This window comes from Hyperolius riggenbachi, chromosome 1, assembly GCF_040937935.1.
Source record: "Hyperolius riggenbachi isolate aHypRig1 chromosome 1, aHypRig1.pri, whole genome shotgun sequence".
Lineage (NCBI taxonomy): Eukaryota > Metazoa > Chordata > Amphibia > Anura > Hyperoliidae > Hyperolius > Hyperolius riggenbachi.
This window is the reverse complement of record NC_090646.1, coordinates 469,898,409-469,915,314: the sequence shown is the minus strand read 5'-3', so window position 1 is coordinate 469,915,314 and position 16,906 is coordinate 469,898,409. Positions and strand designations below refer to the sequence as shown.

The 16,906-nt window shown below is 42.4% G+C and overlaps 1 protein-coding gene across 2 annotated transcripts in view; it reads right to left on the bottom strand.

Annotated features, from left to right (window-relative positions):
- Positions 1-15,739, bottom strand: part of MTMR3 (myotubularin related protein 3) — a 100,144-nt gene extending 84,405 nt beyond the window's left edge. The window contains exon 1 of one of the 2 annotated variants that reach the window (XM_068240427.1): positions 15,545-15,739. The gene's annotated coding sequence lies outside the window, so the exon portion shown is untranslated. The remainder of the gene's footprint in view (positions 1-15,544) is intronic. The other variant, XM_068240435.1, reaches the window with a different exon arrangement.
- Between the last annotated feature and the right edge of the window lie 1,167 nt (positions 15,740-16,906).

The window sequence follows — 16,906 nt, the reverse complement described above, 5'->3', positions numbered from 1 at the left end:
CCAAGAATAACAAATTTAGAGTTTTAGAAAATTATAAATCTCATAAACACCAAAATTAGTCTTTTAGCTAATTAAAAGCAGTGGTAAATGATTGGAAAGTGTTTAGAACCAAGTATCATGTAATATGATTAAATATATAGGGGTACTTGTGGTAATGTTTACTATGCTAGGGGGCAATTGATGAGTACAGGGTTTTAAAAAGGGGTGCATGCCAATAAAATGTTGAGAAACACTGCTCTACTACATATTTCTATCAGGGACATAAAGATTTGTGTCCTATATTGGGGTACTGTCACTTGGTCTGTGACTAGAATAATTGTGAATGTGAGAAACTGATGTATGTTACATGGCACAACGTAAACACCTTATATTGGATCTAGTCAAGCTATTTTTTGATTTGGCTAGGAGGTTAGACTACACAACAGATAGATGTACCTGAAATGCCCTCTAAAAAGCATAATTCACTCAGGCTCACAGATGCCCAAGCAAGAAAACATCTGCTGTTATCTGACCATTTAAATAGCATCAGGCTGGGATATTGTAAATATTGATCAGATCACACAAAAACTGGGTCTGTCTAAACACAACAGACAGTCAAGGACAAGAATTCTAAACTTTCCCATCATAATGCCTCAAACCCAGGAAATCTAAAACCAAAATAATTTCTGCTGCATTCTGCCATTTGATACATACTACTATAGAGGCAAAATGTGCAAAAAGTAACAGGCCCAGTTCTAATGCATGAAAAATCACCATCGGATTAAAATGAATACTACAGACTGTGTGAATAATCCAACCCGTGTGACCTAATCTTTTAAATACTATTTTCTTTGTGTAATTTATATTGATACAAGAACTTGGCAAGCCTCATTTGCTTTCTACAGACACATGATGCAATTCTTCCTTTGCAGTCTTGTTCCTGTATTCTCAGTAGTATATGACAGTATGTAGAGAAGTAAGCTGGTGTATGTACAAGCGAGCACCACAACTGCTCAGAAAGGGAGTTGATTCTTTAAACAGCAGTAATATTACCATGCTCACATAGCACACAGCAATATTACCCCAACTTCCACCTGTAAATATCATGAGTTACACGATTAGCATGACCTGCGGTACTAGAGTAGTGTGACCGTTGCGACGGTAACGCTCGTTATCGTAGCAACAGTCGTGCTATTCAAGTACCGCGGGACCACGCTAATTGTGTAACTCGCAGTACATGCAGGCCGAAGTTAGGATAATATTGCCCTGTTGCCTTCCCCTGGAACAACAGGGATTTGTGTGGGTTAAGGATGGGTTTTTTGGATTTCTTCTGGTTGAACTTGATAACCAGATGTCTTTTTTCAACCAAACTATGTTACTATATTGCCATGCTCTATGTGAGCATGGTAATATTACTGCTGTTTAGAGGATCAACCCCCTGGAGACATGGGCGTCCGCAGAAAAAGCACCAGGAGGGAACCCAGGTGAGGCAGGTGGGGGGGTCTGGCCCCCCTCCCCGCAGCCCCTCCTTTTGTGTTGCTTCCACCACCTACAGGTCCAGGTGGCTAGAGGGGGGCAGCAGCTGGCCAGGGGAGGGAGGGTTGGGCATGCCCCATTTTGCCCAATGTGCGGACGCCCATGCCTGGAAAGCTAGCAGATCTGCTCATTTCAGCCACCTAAAAATGTAAGGTCTTTTACGGGGCTTAAAGTAGGGGTGTGTGTATACATTCAACATGGATCGCCAAATGTATCCACTTCCATGTAGCATCAGGAAAACAGATTTTGAATACTACAAATAGATTGTGTAGGTAAAGCCTAGTTGCAAGGCATGTCGTCGGGGAGAGGGTCCACTCCATTGTCACTGTAACACTATGAACTGTTCCCGGCCATGTGTGCCTGCTCGATCACATTCCTGTGGCCGGCAGCATTCTGTGCAGTTATTTGGACCCGGGCCTCCCCCTTACATTAAATAATGTCCCCACCCAATGTGCCCCACTCCCTCAACATACACACAATTAAGCTGCCGGAAGATTTGGGTGCAGGGTAAAGCCATAAAAAGGACACACCCTACTACTGCAAAAGTCCTAGTGTCGTTAAATACTATTCCCTCTCTAGGTTACCATGGATAGTGGGGAAAGATGTAGTTAGGCTTCCAGCTGTTGCTGGTGGCCAAATTACAGTTATAGTAATTTGTGCTCCGTCTTTTGACAGCACCCAATTTACTTACAGAGCGCCGAATGGTAGACAGCTATAGGTGCCCCCAGTATAGCTAGCCAGCTATATGCGCTGTCAGTAATAGGTGCCTGCAGTGTAGGTAGTCAGGAACAGGTGTCCCAGTATTGGTAGCTACGAATAGGTGCCCCCAAGTAACACTTGATAAAGGCCACAGGCCTTAACCGTGTGTGTATTTTTGTACTATGGTATAAATAAATCTAAGCAATTTTTGCATAAAATCCAGGTGGAGACCCAGTAATTTTTCCTTACTCTTGCCCCCAGTATAGGTAACCAGGCATAGGCATCCCTGCATAGGGAGCCAGGAATAGGTGCACGCAGTATGGGTAGCCATGAATAGGCACCCATAGTATAGGTAGCCAAGAATAGGTGCAGACAGTATAGGTATCCAGGTGGAGGGGAGGACGCAGCGGCGGGGGTGGGATACGTCAGGCGCACAAACAGGGTTGGAGGTAAACACATACTCATATCACCGGGATCCATCATACTAATTACTTCTTCCTGTTCTTGCATTACATTTTACTGTAACAGCGCCCCCTGGGCTACAGCTACAACTCAAAAACAGATTGTATTTGACCTTTACTCACTCAGGACACTACTAAACTAATGCATGCCCTAGCACTATCCTGTCTGGACTACAGTTTCTCCCCTGCTCAGGACTTCCTCTGCACAACACACCACTACAGCTCTTGCGATTTGTAGCATTTCGAAACACATTTAGGGAAAAAGGCAATGATATACTGCAAACTTGGCAAAGGCAACAAAGACATTCCCTGAGTAAGCTTCTATGTAAGAGATTAAAGATATGTTGCAGCACTCAAACATTTTCTTGTAAATAATTTAACTGTTACAAGCTGGGCCATCCCAAGGCAGTGACTGACTACTGGAGTCCCTTCTTAGACGGAATGGGTATAGGTACATAGCAATATAATGAAAACATGGACCTTGACTTCTTGTCAAATTCACTTATATATGGCTAGTCTCTTCTAGAACCTACCACCTTCTCATTTTCAGCTACAGAATAGTAATTAGAGTGTATGGACAGCTTCCAGAGTATTTTCTAGTTCGCAAAGGATAAATCATAACAAAAAGGTCCAGTTTCCAGTTCCAGGAATTTGTTACTTTACACAGCAGACATCTTGTTGGTTATTCTTCCGCTTTTTATTAGTGCAACATATATTTGAAGGGAATGTCAGATAATGCATTTTTATCTCAAACCTCTTTCTAGCTTTTTGCAGATCTGCATTTTTTATATAATGTACATCACTGCTTATTAGCAGACATTCACAATGAACTATTACTACTGCAAAAAAAAAAAAACAAGTATAATAATTTAAAGTGATCACGTCACAGGACGTATGCAAGGTCTTATGTAATGGGGTCAGCCTGACGTCCAATAGCCTTCTACATGTCATTTACGAGATCTGCAGTAATTCCCAAAAACTGTTGAACACAAGTGTCTGTTATGTTATCAGATCCCATCTACAGCTTGAATAGTTTCTAAATGCAGCCAGTCAATGAAATGGCTGTCAAAAACCTTGTTATGAGCAACTAGCTCATAAAAATGAAATACAAAACAGAAAATGCACATAAAATAAATGACTGTATTTTAAGCTTGTACAATTAGCGGAGAATTCCTCAGTTCATATGCGTGATAAACATTAGCCATCGTACATAGGAATCATGGTACAATGTAGGAAGGAGTTTAAGATCTGGCACTCATATGCTTCAACTGGGGATTTGTTAAAGTCTTGTTTCGAAGGGTGCTTTGCCTCCCATAAAGCTTGTAATCACCACACCTTTTAGTATTGTTTCAAACAAACTTCAATAGGACATACAGGAAACGTTATGGCCGTTATGTGAAAAGGAATACTGTGCACCTGTAACATAAACAGTTCCCAAAAAGATTTATTCCGTTCCTTTAGACATACATAATCAGCCTTGACATACTTCAAAGAGAGGTGCCAAACCTGTGTGTGCCGACGTTGTGGTGGTGTGGAGGGGAGAGGTGACCAGGGGGAAATCCGGACGGCACTACAGCCGTTTCTCGCCGCTTGGGCGCTTGCTCACATGCGTGTCCGTACGGACACGCATGTGAGCAAGCGCCCAAGCGGCGAGAAACGGCTGTAGTGCCGTCCGGATTTCCCCCTGGTCACCTCTCCCCTCCACACCACCACAACGTCGGCACACACAGGTTTGGCACCTCTCTTTGAAGTATGTCAAGGCTGATTATGTATGTCTAAAGGAACGGAATAAATCTTTTTGGGAACTGTTTATGTTACAGGTGCACAGTATTCCTTTTCACATGTACTGTACATAGGAATCAACAGGTGAACTACCGATGTACTTGCAAAATCACATTCCTACTTGGGAGCTGCCATTTTTTCCAGTGTTGATGATGATGATCACATGACCTTCATGATACAGAATGCTCAGCCTGCACCAAAACAGTTCATAAGACTTCCTAAGGGATACTGGAAGGAAGCAAAAACAGAGGAGGAGCCTCTTTATAAGTTTTTATTTAAACCTCTATGAGCATGTACCCTATGACTAAGCCTTTAATCAAGCTATATTATTACTACTGTGGAAAGCAAAATAGCATAACAGGTATAGTTAGTCTTGCTTTCCATTACTCTGTACATTAAAGCTGAGGTGTGTCTACTTAATAAGCTCATCGCATCTCGCAAGGAAAAAGCAGACAAAATTCGGGATATTTTGTCATTATTGATAAAGGATATGGATAGCAAGGAGAGATTTATGAAAATTCGGCATAGCAAGTCTCTTATTATGGGCAGCACGGTGGAGTAGTGGTTAGCTCCCTCGCCTTGCAGCGCTGGGTCCCCGGTTTTTATGTTCTCCCCGTGCCTGCATGGTTTTTCGCTGAGCACTCCAGTTTCCTCCCACACCCCAAAAACATACAGACAAGTTAATTGGCCCTAGACTACGATACATACATAGACATATGACTGTGGTAGGGACTAGATTGTGAGCCCCTCTGATGGACAGTTAAGTGACAAGACAACATACTCTGTACAGCACTGTGTAATATGTCGGTGCTATATAAATAAATATTACTGCTTGATATCTGACATCAAGCAGCACTCATAAGTCAAATAAGGTTTTGACTACAATGCTTAGCAATCAGGAGCTGTATTCTTGCCTCAAATAACCTTAAAATGTAAATACGAATTAAACTTAACTGTACAAAAATAATATTTTCCATGACAAAACTGACAAAAAAAAAAAAACAGACAAAATAATATTTTCCATAATGCTTGATTTTTGTCACGGACGACACAAACACTGGTACAAAGGACACCTGAAGTAAGAGGCATATGGATTTCCTTTTAAAACAATAGCAGCAGTCCTGCTGATCTTTCATGTATAGGCAGTGTCTGCATCACACACCTGAAACAAGCATACTGCAAATGCAGTCAGGCTTTAGTCAAACATTTGATCTACATGCTTGTTATGAGTCTATGGTCAAAAGTATTAGAGGCAGAGGATCAGCAAGACAGAGAAGCCGTGGTAATTGATCTGCTCAGTTCAGGTGTGCTTTATGCTGGGTACACACGAAGCAACTTTTCATCAGACTGACAGTCGAAACGATTATTTCCAACAGGTGTGATCTGATTTCCGATTGTTTTACCGATCATGTCTATACAAAACTGATCAGAAAAACAATCGGAGATCAGATTGGACCTGTCGGAAATAATCAATTTGACCGTCAATATGACAGAAAATTGCATTGTGTGTACCCAGCATTAAATTTCTTTTGGTCATTAACACTTACACCAATTACTTAAAGTGTACCAGAGACTACCTGTAATAAAACTTCTCATGCTCTGGTACCGGGTCCCGCAACTTCCTCCAGTCTCAGCCAGTCTGCGCAAGAGAAGTGAGCACTCTACTGGAGGAAGTTACGGGACCCAGTACCACAGCAGGAGTAGACTGAGGATGGCAGCGTGGGAGCGATCCGTGCTCATGGGGCTGGAGGAAGCTCCAGGTATGCATAGAACTTTTATTACAGGTTGTCTCTGGTTTCCTTTAATATTATCAAGGGTAAGGTAAATAAAGCCAAATAACGCAGCATTTCACACACACACACAAAAAAAAAAAAAAAATAATGAAATGGTTGAAGTATTTTTGGAATGGGAAAGCAGTGTCGCAATGTGCATTAATGTTCTCTTTCCAGCTGCCAGTCTCCAATTGGTTGTGAATATTATTATTATTATTATTTAGTATTTATATAGCGCCGACATATTACGCAGCGCTGTACAGTGTGTATATATATATATATATATATATATATATATATATATATATATATATATATATATATATATATATATATATATATATATATATAATCTTGTCACTAACTGTCCCTCAAAGGAGCTCACAATCTAATCCCTACCATTGCCATATGTCTATATTATGTAGTGTAAGTACTGTAGTCTAGGGCCAATTTTTTTTTTATTTTTTTTTATTATTTTTTTTATTTTTTTTTAGGGGGAGCCAATTAACTTATCCATATGTTTTTGGAATGGAATGTGGGAGGAAACCGGAGTGCCCGGAGGAAACCCACACAGACACGGAGAGAACATACAAACTCTTTGCAGATAGTGCCCTGGCTGGGATTTGAACCGGGGACCCAGCGCTGCAAGGCGAGAGAGCTAACCACTACGCCACCGTGCTGCCCCATGTGATAGGCAACTAGATTTTCTCCTGGCCATGTTGAAACATATTTGGTGCAATTTTTGTGTGTACTAGAATTGCACTTTAAATATGCTGGCTCTAGATTGTAAGCCTTTTAATAGGGCCCTCCCTCCTTGTGTATCATATTTGATTGTGCACTCTACCCACAGAATAATGTGAACTTGTATTATTGGGACTAATACTCCAGTGTATGATCTGGCATTGTGCATCTTATTGCTTATTACCTGTATTGTGTAGTTGGTCGCCCGTTATTGTCTGTAAACATATTTATAGTCCAGTGCTGCATAATATGTAGGTGCTATATAAATCCAATAAATAATAATAAAAAAACGACTTTAAAAGTAATAACAGTGCTCTACCATCTTGGGCTTATTTCACTTTAAATCTGATTTGGAATTCCCTAAGTGCCTGGAATTGATAGAGTTTCACTTCATTCAAATCATACCCACCAAAGTGGCTTAACTGAAGAAAATGCCAAATACATGATTCTGGAACTAAACATTCTACTTCTCCAAAACATGTAAAATACCCTTTAAGTGCGATATTTCCTCTAAATTATCTGCGTTCGCTCACATCTACAAAGATGAATAAAAAGGTCACAGCCGTAAAATCCTAGGTGCTTCCAATCTGTAAACTCCCTAAACATTGCATAATGCAGAACTGAAAATAAACCCAATACATGAATGACAGATCACAGTTGCACAATGAACTAGAAAGCAGGCTAATACCAGCATACGCTATTTCACAGTATATTAATTTACCTACTGTATTTGTCTACCAGGTACAGGTCTTCAGGGTGTGTGCTATGAAATCACAGCCTTTGCTATCCACATACGAGTCATTATAAAATGTGAAAAATAATTTTGTACATGACATTTGGTGGCAAGTAAAGGGTGTATACCAGTTCAATCATGTTATCCTAGTAAAGGTGTGTAATGCTGTGATTACACAAGAGTAAAGAAAATCCTTGCCTTGTGACGACAAGCTCAGGAGAAAATTATTCAATGACTGAGTAGAAATTCCTGAGAGGAAAGGCATTTGTTTCATTATTCCTCGCTACAGAGTATGACACAGTAAGGAGATGTGCCAGAGAGTGCATGGTTCACGCTGCTGGAATTCAGATTTTGCATCTCACCTCTCAGTCACATGACTGATTACTGCACTAATAAAGATGGGAATTAAAAAAAGGGGCCATATCTTCTCTATTTCAATTATCAACAAATTTCAAGACTGTTAAAAGGACTAGCTCAGCTTACAACAAAGCTACTGTGTTTGCAATTTGTAAAAGTCTTGTTGTGAAACAACAATTTGATATTGTTTCAGCTTCTTAAGGTGGACCTCAACTCAGAACTCCTCTCTGCTCTAAAAAGATACACAACAGCAGAATAACCTTTAGGCTGGTTTCACAGTGGGACGTTACAGGCGCACGTTAGAGCAGCCTGTAACGCAGCCCACCGCACAGTACTGAAAAATCAATGGGGCTGTTCACAGTGCGGACGTTGCGTTACATTGTAACGCTGCGTCACAAGACAACGTACTGCATGCAGTACTTTGGACGCGGCTGAGCCGCGTTAGACTGCTTGCACATGCTCAGTAATGTTGTGGAGGAGCGGAGAGCGGCCAGGCACATGGCTAATTAATATGCACTGCACGTTATGACGTGCAGTGTTTACTTCCTGGAGCAGCCGCTCTGTGCGGCGATTGGCCGGCGGGACCACGTGATGCCGCATGCGCACAAGAGTACGCATCACGGCATCACTGACGCCAGAGTGAGCTGCACAACGCGGCTTACTCTGACGTCCAGATCCAGCACCACCAGGCGTTGAGTTAGGGGGATGTTATGCGACCTTAACGCCCCCTCTAACGCAACGTCCTGGTGTGAAATTAGCCTTAAGCAAAAAAAACATGTCTTTGTTACAGCTGATAAATACATTTGCAGTTTCTACTTCTGGATTCATGGAAGCAGACATATTGTTTACAGCCTGTCCTTTCAAATGCGCTTATCTGCTTATCCGCCATAGGCAGTCATGTGACACAGCGGAGGATCAAATTACAACTAGTGACTAGACACAAATGAGGGGGAATTACACAGGCTAAACTCTAAAGACGTTCAAAGTGCATTTCTCAACATTTTCCTTCTGTCCTGGGCAAGAGTTCAGTTCCGCTTAAAAAAAAAAAAAAAAAAAGTATCAGGGTCAGCACCCACGTTTATTAAAAAAGATTTAGGCAATAAAAAAATGGTAGCGGACCATTTTTTTATTGCCCAAATCTTTTTTAATAAACGTGGGTGCTGACCCTGATACTTTTACGCTATGTGAGGCGTGTTTTTTCTTTCTTCTGGAGGACATTATTGCGTGGAGTGACTACATACAGTTGGTGACCTATTGCCTGGAAAGGCTTACAAGCGCCCAGCAGTTATTGCCAGTGTGGCTGAGGGGTGGCCTATACCCCTGAGGCGTTGTCGGGCCCTATAGGCCGCATCATCCGGTGAGTTATTCCACATAGGGGGGAGTGTGTGTTCCATGCTCCACCTATACAGTTGATGTCATTTTACTACTAGCAACAAAGACTTTACCACAGAGAGCTATTTCCTTTTTACATTTGACTTTTTACTATTTACACCAATAGCAAGGAAGCGCCCCACTGTGACTCAGTGTTTGGTTTTGTCTGATTATTGTAATAACCCTGAATTGCAATTCATCTGTGAGCGCTTGTGTTTTTTCTTGTTTTTTACATCTCTGGGCTACTTATGCACAAGCATCTTTGTTGTTATTTTCCTGTAAAATAAAAAAATAAATGGTGTAATGGCGATGCAAACACATAAGTGTGATGAGCCCTCAGGCATCATTGTGACATTACAGTAATAGAAAAAAAGCTTTCACATTGCCCGATTTCACTTCACATGCTCTATACCTTTATATTTTAGCTGTATCAAGGTCGGAAAACTTACAACAAATATAACTTCTGCAGTAAGAGTTCGTTACCCATTATAATGTGTTACTATTTAGTATACATATAGCGCTGACATCTTCTGCAGCACTGTACAGGGGGAACTGTAATGAAAACAGAATGAATAAAATTGATTTTTTACAATATCAAGTTATAGATTTAGAAGTGATAGATTTAGTCAGCATTTGCCCATTGTGAAAGCTTTCCTCTCCCTGATTTACATTCTGAAATTTATCACTGGTAGTGACATATTTCACTATGCCAGATAATCTGTACGAAATGTTCGGTTACTGAAAGTTCTATGCACAGAGGGAGATATTGTTTGCTTGGCGGTTGGAAAAAAAAAAAGGTTCACAAACAGGAAACTGTCAGGTGGTTACCATGGTCATGACATCACACTGTGTGTGTGTTGGGGGGGGTTGAACCCAATATCAGCCCTACAGCGCCCCCCCCCCCATGATCTATTATAGAAAACGGTAAAGATTGCTTGTGGTAAAGGGCGTATCAGCTACTGATTGGAATGAAGATCAATCCTTGGTTAAAGTTCCTCTTTAAACGAGCCATTCACGCTTGAGCATTTTGCTGGCGATTTTGGCAAAACGCTCAAATGCTAGCGCTTTTGGAAGCACTAGTGTAATAAAACCCTATGGGCCCGTTCTTACTTCTTTCGCTGCAAATCGCGAAATGCAAATGCGTAGTCCGCACCCTTTTCAGGCGATTTCCCGGCGATCGCATTTCAGTGCTATAGAAGCGCTAACCGCGATCGCAGAGAAATCGGTGCACTGTCCAGTGATTTTTTCCGCGTGGAAAAAAAAAAAATCACTTACGCAAAACGCCTGCAAAAATCGCCGGCGTTTTGCCCTTTCAAGTGTGAATGGGTCCTAACTGTCCCACAGAGGCGCTCACAATCTAATTCCTAGAATAATCATATGTCTATGTATGCTATCGTGTAGTGTGTGCATCATAGTCTAGAGCCAATTTTAGGTGGAAGCCAGTTAACTTATCTGTATGTTTTTTGGGATGTGGGAGGAAACTGGAGTGCCTGGAAAAAACCCACGCAGACATGGGGAAAAAATACAAACTCCATGCAGACATTACTCTGGCTGGGATTCAAAGCGGGAATCCAGCGCTGCAAGGCGAGAGTGCTAAGCTAAGCACTACATCACTGTATTAATATAGTGCCAACACCTTCCACAGCGCTTTATGCTGGGAATACACGGCTCGATTCTGAGCCATTTAGATGGCTTGACAGATAATTTCCGACATGTCCGATCTCCCGCCCGATTCCGCATTGAAGAAGACAATGCAAAAAGATTAAAAAAAAAAAAAAAAAAAAAGCAGAAGATAAAAGAATCGCCTGCGGAACAGAGCAGGGAAGCAGGGAATTGATCGAGCGAGAGAATCAAGGCGTGTATGCCCAGCATTACAGAGTATATATAGTCTTGTGCCTGAGAGGAGCTCACAATCTATTATCTACTATAGGCATATGTCCATCGCAATCTAGAGCCAATTTACTTATCTGTATGCTTTTAGGATGTTAGAAGAAACTAGAGCGCCCGGAGGAAACCCATGCAGACACAAGGAGAACATACACACTCCATGCAGTTAGTGCTCTGGCTGGGATGTGAACCAGGGACTGACCACTGCAAGGCGGGAGTGCGAACCACTACGCTACCTACACCTAAACATACCCGATGCCATGCTCAAGTTTTTAGATTTTTAATAAGCCTGCCGTCTGTCATATAGACAAGCTTTCGTCTATTTAAACATACAATCAAAAGTCAATAGACCTCTAAGCATTTGCAGCGACTTCAAAATTTAAATTAGTCTTTCCACCTTCATATTAAACCTAAATAAGCATTATGACTATTTCTAAAGAAATCACATCCTTGAAAGTTTTCACCCTACATAGACAAATACAGCATCATACATTTTGAAGTTTTCACGTAGATCGTGTAGCAATCCTTATGTAACCATTTTATTCCATGTATGGTGACAATTTACACTCATATCCAGAAAAAACACGGGTTCAGCTATTTGGCTGAAGTCCATTCTTACTAGTGTTTTTATTGGCTCAAGCCACTATGAATACGTTTGTCATAGTATGGCTGCAGTGGTCTAAGAACACCATCAAAGCCTTTGACAGAGAAGCTGCAACCAGGTGCTGCAACTCTAGAGTGCAAGACAGAAAATTGAAGAGAATACATTGGCTTAGAACTGCTGCCCATGAACACCTTGAGGCTGCTTTCACAGTGGGACGTTACAGGCGCACGTTAGTGCAGCCTGTAACGCAGCCCACCGCACAGCAATGATAAGTCAATGGGCTGTTCACAGTGCACACGTTGCGTTACATTGTAACGCAGCATGTTTTAAAAAAAGTGCTGCATGCTGTGCGTTATACGCGGCTAAGCCGCGTTAGACTGTTTGCACATACTCAGTGATGTTGGAGGAGGAGGAGGTCTCCCCTCCTCCTCCGCGGCCAGTCACATGGCTAATTAATATTCACTGCACTCAGTGACGTGCAGTGTTTACTTCCTGGAGAGGCCGCTCTATGCGGCGATTGGCTGGCGGGACCACGTGATGCGGATCACATGGTCTCCGCATCACATTGCACAAAAAAAGGAGCACCAAGAGCTGCATAACACAGCTCTAGGTAGCGTCCTCGTCCAGCACCACCAGGCGTTGCGTTAGGGGTACGTTATGCGACCTTAACGTCCCCTAAAACGCAACGTCTTGGTGTGAAAGTAGCCTAAAGCACACCTGAACAGAGAGGGATATGGAGTCTGACATTTATTTCCTTATAAACAATGCAGATTGCTTGGCTATCCTGTTGATCCTCTTTCTACAATACCCTTAGCCATAGACCCTGAACATGCCAGCATGCAGATGCTCTGACTGAATTAGCCACATGCTTGTTCCAGGTGTGTGATTCAGATACTACTGCAGCCAAAGAGATCCGCAGGGCTGCCAGGTAACTGGCATTATTTAAAGGGGAACTGAAGAGAGAGGTATATGGAGGCTGCCATGTTTATCCATCTCAGTTCAGGTGTACTTTAATAAACTGATAGAGAATATAGTTCTATTCACTCCTTGAATGTATGAAAACTTGACTGCTGTACACCTAGTTTTTAACTGCTTCTAAAATATATATTTTTTAAATACAATAAAAACAGGTCAAATCAATGAGACATTGGCGCATGTTCAGCCAGCATAACATATGGTCCATCTCATCATCGAACCACCAACAAGTATAAGAATCTTGTCAAGGTAGTGCACTTTCCACAAAAGGGTTAATCCCAAACTAATGTTTGTTTGAGAATTATTACTGTATGCACTTTTGACACTATATAAACAAAATGAAGTGCATGATTTCAAACAGAAAGCAAGGTAAACTCCCTATTCTAACAAACTGATATACAAGTAAGCCTTAGCTAGAACAAAATTCTACCTGCACTGTAAACTGGGAAAACTATAAATCAAGAGCTGGTTTTGTTCAATAATTAGATTTCATTTAGTGTATGCAACCCCCGGTTTCATGAACAAAATATACCCAGCCGTGTTTAATCAAACCAGGAGCAAAAAAACAAAACAAAAAACAAACAATCTGATGCACACCTCAGGGCCGGGCCGAGGCAGAGAGGCTACAGCCTCAGGGCGCAGTGTAGTAGGGGGCGCACAACTCACTCAAATTTCATTCCACTATTGTGTTTTAAGCAGAGAGAAATAAGAAAAGGGGGATACAGGTCAGTGACTGCAAACTAGATAACTAGAGATTAAGGTGTTGAGGGCCTTGGGGCACCTCTTAGTCTAATAGCAATCAGTGTGTGACGGCAGGGAGGGAGGGATGGAGGGGTGCATTTTGGTGTCTCAGCCTTGGATGCTGGAGGACCTTGTCCCGGCTCTGGCACACCTAGAGGCAAGTATGAGCCAGCTGACCACAGGAACCAATCAAAATTATTGTTTTATTTACCCGCTTAAGGGGCCTTTCACATGGAAAGCTGTAGTGCACCGCTCAGCTGTTGGGAGAGAAAGTGCCTTCTGGTTGCTTTGTAATGCAACCAATTGGCAGCATTCTGGAACCGCGCATGTCAGCGTTTGACATGCAAGTGCAGTTACAGCTCAGTAGAAGATGTATGCATGTCATCTAGGTGACTGCTACTCACTTAGGCCACTTCACCACATTTTTTTGCCTTGATTAATGGCAATGCAATCCATGGGGACATCAAAAGTTCATAGACTGCACTGTCTGATGAACTCATCCATGCGTTGCAATTCAGCGTAGAAAAAAAATAAGCAACTGCATTGTGAATTCCATTCATTGTAATGAGTAGAATCGTTTTGCTTAAAAATTGCATCGGGCTGCACTGGTACTTACGGTTCAACGCATTGATTCAAGTGAGTGTCAGTGCTGGACAGCCATTGCAACCTGCGATTGCAAGAGCAGCTGACTAGCCAGAGTGAAGCAGCCCTCCATGGGAAAGAGCCCTAAACTCACCTGGTATCCAGAAGCAATTGTGATATTTCACTGGAATTTTCTTTGCACCTCACTTTGATTTTTTTCCCCCCCCAGATACAGAGAAATACAACATATTTGTAAAGTGCTTGTCTCCCATAGGACCCAAAGCACATAATAACCTACTCTTCTCCACAGCATTCCAGAAGTAGAATTAGAAACAGAAACCAAAAACACATATATCACATCAACATATCTCAGACACAAGCCATGGGCTTAAAAAGGTACCCAATTATTTTATTTTCTCTGCAGAGAAAACTAGAAAATGGAGGGGTCTGAACCGCTGCTCCAACGAAACAGCCTACATCAAACTAACCTACATTCCTATGCTTTTCCTGTCCCTCTCCCTAATACGCCATCTGATGTTTTGGCAGATACATGGCTCAATAGATAATTTCCGACAGGTCCGATCGGTTTTCTGATTTCTCATAGAAGTGAATGAAAATTGATAAGAAAAAACTATTGGAATAAAAATAAATAAATAAATCAGACAGTAAATCTGCTGAAAAAAATCGCATTGTGTTGTGCCAGCATTACACGTTTGCCTATGAATGTAGGCTGATCGACGCGCAGGCAGAAATGATGGACCACAAGAACTACGAGTTAACAAGATTCAGATGGATAACGATTACAGCTTGATCAAACAAACAAGCTGTCAGATAAATAATTTTTCTGAATCAGATTAGCCCTATGCAAAGTTCTGGTTCGGCCCCTGCTGATTCAGGCAACTGTAAAGAAAAAACAAAAAACACAGGAACAGTCAAAACTAGTTTTATGTACACAACTATTTTTCAATGAATATCTGGTCATAAGCCTTCTGCCACAGGCTTTACTATCGTTAGCAGAAAACGAGAGTAGCCAGCAGGCTGATGAGGCAAAAGCCGATTTTCTATACGAGGCACCGGTGTTCGCAATGGAAGCAAATAAATGCATGCTGTGCCACCATTCAATTAGCAGGGAATAAGCCTCCCTCGTCTCTAAGCGTGAAGTCTGTGGGCAAGGAACTCAATGTAAACAAATAGGAAAGACAAATATGCGCTGAGCCCACCAAGCAGCACCTGGGTAGAACAGTGCATAGACAGGTATGGACATGACAATGGGAGGGGCGGGTGAGAGGAGAATAGACGTCAGTGTCACGGCGTTCCTAGTTACCGTATATGTAAGCAGGACGAGCCCCGACAGTCAGCTGTCCGCGCACCCCTCCCCGCTCTCGGTTGCTGTCAGTCCGGGTTCTTCCTTCCTCCTCACAACCACAACAACATGGCGGAGCGCGAGCACGTAGAGAAGGCCTGGCAAGAGAGAGCAGCTTACGTCGGGCCACAGGCACTCGCACGTACACGGGCACACCCCCACAAGAAGACGCTGCTTGCACTGACACGCCTTCTCCTCTAGCAGCAGCACTGTGCTTTCTGTCACAGTCACAGCGCGAACTTCAGCCAAAGAAAGAAAGATTTGAAGTGGGTGTGTCGCTGATGGGCGGAGCTAAGCATGTTGTTCCTCCTTATCTCTCTGACAGATGCCACTGTGCTGGGAGGAGCGAACGTGAAAGAGTGGGTAGATACCAGCAGTACCCAAACAAAGCATTTAAAGAGACAGTCCACTCTGCATTACCCTACAAGCACTATATAAAGTAATATATTATAAAAATTTATGATTCACATTTATTTATTTTTTTAATTTATACCTAGGTTGCTAAAGCTAGGAATACGATATACAATGATTAACAATTCTATTCCTGATAATAGGTAGGTGAGTTAAAGAAATACTGTAGGGTCGGGGGAAAATGAGTTGAACTTACCCGGGCCTTCTAATGGTCCCCACAGCCACTCACCGATGCTCCGGCCCCGCCTCCGGTTCACTTCTGGAATTTCAGACTTTAAAGTCTGAAAACCACTGCGCCTGCGTTGCCGTGTCCTTGCGCCTGCTGATGTCACCAGGAGCGTACTGCGCAGGTCCAGTATGGTCTGCGACTGCACAGTACGGTCCTGGTGACATCAGCGGGAGCAAGGACACAGCAATGCAGGCACAGTGGTTTTCAGACTTTAAAGTCTGAAATTCCAGAAGTGGACCGGAGGCGGGGCCAAAGCATTGGTGAGTGGCTGCACGGGCACAGGATGTCTGCGGGCGACTACTAGAAACCCCGGGTAAGTTCAACTCATTTTCCCCCGACCCCCCATACAGTATTCCTTTAAAATCAGTAGTTTGGTTGCTTTAGGGCTGGTTCAGACGGACACTTGTGGAGCGTTTACCGCAAGCGTTCGGAACGTCGCGTTAAACGCTCCCATTCAAGTGAATGGCAGCGTTTGCACTGAGATTTTGCACGCGTTTACACGAACGCGGCTTTCGGATCCCGATTTTCTCTTGCGTTCGCAGTATAAAGCTATATAGCTGCTTCTCAAACAACATCATGCAGTTTTGTGACAAACACCCTTGTTAATGGTGCCCATACATGGTACAATTTATTCTTTTTTTTCAATGATATAATTTTGTACGATTATTCCGTTAGATCAAATA